This window comes from Austrofundulus limnaeus, unplaced genomic scaffold, assembly GCF_001266775.1.
Source record: "Austrofundulus limnaeus strain Quisiro unplaced genomic scaffold, Austrofundulus_limnaeus-1.0 Scaffold166, whole genome shotgun sequence".
NCBI classification, from domain to species: Eukaryota; Metazoa; Chordata; class Actinopteri; order Cyprinodontiformes; family Rivulidae; genus Austrofundulus; species Austrofundulus limnaeus.
In genome coordinates this window covers 701,010-706,180 of record NW_013952568.1, presented here as the reverse complement: position 1 = coordinate 706,180, position 5,171 = coordinate 701,010, and positions in this window count along the sequence as shown.

Sequence of the window (5,171 nt, the reverse complement as noted above, 5' to 3'; positions counted from 1 at the left end):
AACACACACACACACACACACACACACACACACACACACAGACAGTTGCTTGGAAATTAAAAGGGACAGTTCAAGTCTTTGTCTGAACAAAACTCCGTAGCAGTAGCAGCTGTAGCACTTCCTGCAGGAATGCCATCATCATATTTCTGCTAGAATAATTATGTAATATTAAACTGACAACAATTTAACAATTTGTAAAGTATATTTTTAAGACTGGAGTTATTTTAAGACTATAGTAATCCACTTTGCTCAGACTAGCTGTAACTCACCAATAGAGTCAGAATTAAATTGTATTCCTCCAAAAGAAGCTCATTCAAAGAGCTATCTAGAACAAGTAAAATACTAAYGGTTTGTAATCTTTCCACAGAACTTCACAGCAAAATATCTGAATTGTCCRTTTAAAGTTGGAAATTTTGAAATGGAATCAAGCTTAAAAGAACAAATGACTTGTTATACTCACATCTCAGGGTCATACTGTCCTGGAGCTGGTCCTGTTTCTGTTTGCCCCTCTTCTCTTCTTCCTTGTTGCCAAACTTAACCCCTTTATACTGCGAGAACCTCTTCTCTGACTGCAGCCAGAAAGGAGAACAAGAAGAAAATTGAACAGTCAAAGAATTAGAGAAGAGAAGCGAGTCATTCACACTTATCTGTTTTCTTCTTCTTTCCAGCTCAGCTCAAGAAGCTGGAGCTAAATGAAATGTGAAGTTCAGCCAAATGCCTCAGCATATCAGAGATCTAGCCGAGACCCTGTGTGCTGGTGTGTCTCTGAGTTTTACAGCCTGCTTCCTCTGCCTCCAGCCTCTCAGATAGGAACAGTCCATTTCAATCTTAACAACTGCAAGAAGCTTCCCTGGAAATGAGCTGGCCAGCTGTCACCAAACACATCTTAGAGATACCACATGAGAGAGTTTCTCTCAAGTATAGTGGGCAGACTTCAGCTGATGGTATGCCATCCTCTCTCTGACTGAATTTTATGTTTTTATCTTGATGGCAGCGATTGAATAAACGCAAAAAGGTCTTAAAAAGATCWAATTTAGAAGCAGGAAAACAAGATGAGTCAGCAATTCTCATGACTRGCACGTTAAGATGAAACAAGCTGAGAAAAAGAATATAATTCTTTAATAACCTGCCTGAAGTCTTCGGTCTCTCTCTTCCCTGACCTGACCGTCTGTGCATTTTGTATGAAGGCTGTAGGGGTGTTAGCAAAAAGCCTTGAAATTTCTACGAAGCCATGTCATCTGTCTTTTTCCTTTAACAGAAGCTGCAGGGGATTTTTCTGTGTACGCTTCTAATCGACATTTGGAGGGAAAATAAGAGGTAAGGCAAGTTCTAAATTTTTAAGAAAATCACGACATCACATGCAGACACACAAGCTGTAATGATAGCTTTTATTGCACCAACCTAAAACACAGAAAGGCCTGTTTACAAGTGAAAACCATACAGGCAGTGTGCCACAAAATAAACATTTTATTCTAACAAGAGTTCTGCTGATACTTCTTATATGCGTCTTCTTCTTTTTTATTTTAGTAAATCAATTAGCTATTAATTAAAAAGAGAATTCATATATTTTGAAGTGAGAGGGGCCTATGAAAGGATTATTAATAATAACTATCTTACCTGTTCCAGACAGCTTTATAAACTGCCTCACTTTGGAGAACTGAAGCTTAATTCTTACCAGACCAAAGAGCTGACAGGTGGTCTGRGTGAGGTTTATGCAAAAGATGTTTTATAAATTTTCACAATCCTATTGGAAGTGCAGACTGCACCAAAAGTGCTACAACTTTCAAATAACAAAATGATTTGTAAATAACAGCTTAACACAAAATTATTGGCGTTTTTAAGTTTATTAAATGTTTTTGCATGAATACCTAGAGGATATTTGAGACTGGAGTTTTTTAAGATGGCAACAAGTCACTTTGGTTTGKCTACGCACAGACTAGCTATTAGCTCATCAATCTGGTGGGAATTAACCCCAAACTGAGGTAATTCAACGAGCTATAGGATAATAATTGTTTACAAACTTTGCAGAGCACCGCTTCAAAAGATCCGAGCCATTGCTTTAAGCTTATTAGGTTCTCTCTGAATTTCCATACAAGATGTAAATATTAATCAATATTGGAAAGCCATTTTTATTGATGCCAGCCCTCAACAATGAGTTTAACGTAAGCAGATAAAAAAATAAAGCCAGTGCTTTTGCATTGCCCAATAACAACCAGACAGAAAACAAACTTATGTCCTTTTGATTCCCGTCTAATGTCTTATCATTCAAAGGTTGTCCCGGCTACTTTGAAGATACTTCCTCAGACAACCACTTAAATCCGCCTCTCCACACTTTTGAACTCGGTCAGTGCTTGGGATGGGGTGGGGGGGTTGAGTTTAAAAGAAAAAGAGCGTGTCAGACAGATGAACAAAGGGAAGGAGACAGATGGAAGCAAAGGTTGAGCTTTCAAAGGGAGAGCAACAGAAGTTCAGATAAAGAGAGAGAGCAAAAGAGAGAGAGAGAAAGAGAGAGCCATGGATGGATGCACCGCTGATAGCCTGAAATCTCCGCACGCCTCTGTGCCCTCACTGGTGTGTTGATACAACCTCGGCCAACACTCAAGGACGCTGTTGACTTCCTCTGGTCATTAACAGATGAAAAATTACTTAATTGAGCACCAGACTAGCAGGCGTGTGCATTATTTTAAGTGAATATTGTAATAAAGCTCAAAGAATAATTACTAATGGCTCTCTTTGTAGGCATGTAAAATAGATGAACATGAGCATACGGCAGCATTTTTTTAAAGTGAAGCTGCATTCATTAGCTATGGAAATGGATTCGGGGCCAAGTGAAGGAGGTGATGTGGAGGTTCGGTGGTGCATTAGATCTCCCWAACACTAATGGACCCTCGCCTCGTGGCAGAGTAAGCACTCTCAGACACACACTCATACAGATAAACGAAAGCACGAGCGTGCATAAATAAGTGTTTCACACTCTGATGGATGACAGTTCAAACTTAAACAGGATTGTGCATGCATGTGTGAATCTGCCCTTACCGCCGGTGGATTGTAGTAAGCTGGCCCCAGGGTTGTGTCCCTGGAAGGGGACTGACGCTTTCGGAGCACACTCAGGGCATCCTTCTCGTAGCCCAAGGCCTGGCCCCGGGAAGGAATGGATGGGATATACAGGTACGGCTGACGAACTAGCTGGAGACTTTTACCCTGCAGCCAGAGGAAAAAAAAGGCAGGAGGAAAGCAAGAAGAGTGAGTTTAAAAGTCTGGGTTACTAATAGAAAGAAATGCCCTGGCTTATAAAGGAGCTGTGCAAYGCCTGAGGCCAGAATGGTTTGAGACTAAGAAGGCACAGAGAGGGATAGAGGAGAACTGAGAGAAGCATAAAATAGAAAAACAAGCTAGAAAATTAAAAAGCAGAATCATAGAAGAATCATATTATAACAARAATTATATTTGCTAAAGGAATATGAACAAAGACCACAGTAAAAGATCCAAAAGGCTGAGTCACTAACCTTGCAACAGTTGGGAATTAAAAGGTTTTTTTTTTATCTTTGTTTTTTCTTTTCCAGGTTATTACAGTTACTGAAAAACGCCCGATAACATTTTCATTTTTTGTAGGATTTTAAATTTTATATGAGAAAAGGTGATGGCCACCAGGCTGCAAAAGCAAATCCATTAACTTGTCTTGGGGTGCAGTACTATTAATAGTCACAAGGGGCAGCAGACTTCTGTTGAGGACTGAAACTAGAGATTACGTTTAAAAAAAAGTTGTGAAAATTATTGTTTTCTTACATTTTTTTCAGTCTTGGTGAGTTAGAGGTACTAACAAGTAATCCTGAATTAGATTAAATTTGCCAGCGTTTTAAAAACCTTTAAAGAGAATTCCCTGTCTTTTTTTGTGTGTGAACAAATGATAAGATCCCATGGCTGAAGTTCACAAAACTACTACTTATGGTCCTTTTTTACTTCTGGATAAAGAGAAGAAACAAAAAGAAACGCATGATATTAACCACCTGTGACACAACTTTAATGTTTTGAGTCAGAACAAAAACAACTGCAATGATTGGTTCASTTGACAATAACTACACGAACCACTAAACCACAGAACAACATAACTTTTATAGGAAGTGGGTAACATAAGCATTAGTTTTTAATGATAGCCTCTAATACCTACAAAATCACACAGTAGGCTGATCAATCAACAATGAAGTTAACGATTTAATAAGTTCCTGTCCAGAGAAAGAACTACAACATAATTTTGACTCATCTGCCCCCTGCTGGCTGGTTGCATCATTGCAACATTGAAGATCTTGAAGGTTGAGATGGAAGTTTGACTAAATAAATAAGTAATCCCATTTCATGTGTACCATTAGGTTTTTGAAATGTTTTCTAAAATAATATTCAAAAACAGTCTTCATGTTCTGAGCAGCCMAATTAACCATTATACTGGCAATATTGCCACATAAATTAATGTATTCTATGTTCAATGGGTATAAACAAGTGGAAATTGAGGTTAAAGGCTTGCTATAAATCTTCTGTTTTCTTGGGATTGATGAGAATATTAAGATATTATATTAAGTTTTTGACCAAATTTTTGACTCTAAAAAATAATACAAACAGATCACGTTCTGTGGTCCTCAAGTATACACAGAGCTCTGACTTGTATAACAAGTGGTTTCTTCAGTAGATCATGACAGGAGGTGGGTCATAATATCCAGGTCCTGCACTAAGTCCAGGTCTGGTCACACATGCATGAGGGTCTGGTGCTCATGGGCAAGAATGGAGCATATTCATCTGCAACATAAAACATTTACACAACAACAACAAAAGAAAGAAAGAAAGAAAAAAAGTTGCCCATAATCAATGACTGATTTATGTTAGCACATTATTTTGACAATATATGTTTGGGTATTTTTTAAGTGCAGATGATCAAAATAAAAAAAGCAGAGCATCGCATGAAATTATAATAAATCACTAATGGACTGAGTAGTTTTGGGGCGTTTTCTCCAACCTGATATTCTGTGGTCTGACGTCGTTAAGATCCTGGTCCAATATACAAAGAAAACACTCGATTAAGTTTTCTCTCTCTCTCTCTCTCTCTCTCTCTCTCTCTCTCTCTCTCTCTCTCTCTCTCTCTCTCTCTCTCTCTCTAACTCCTTTATTCTCCCTCCATTTCT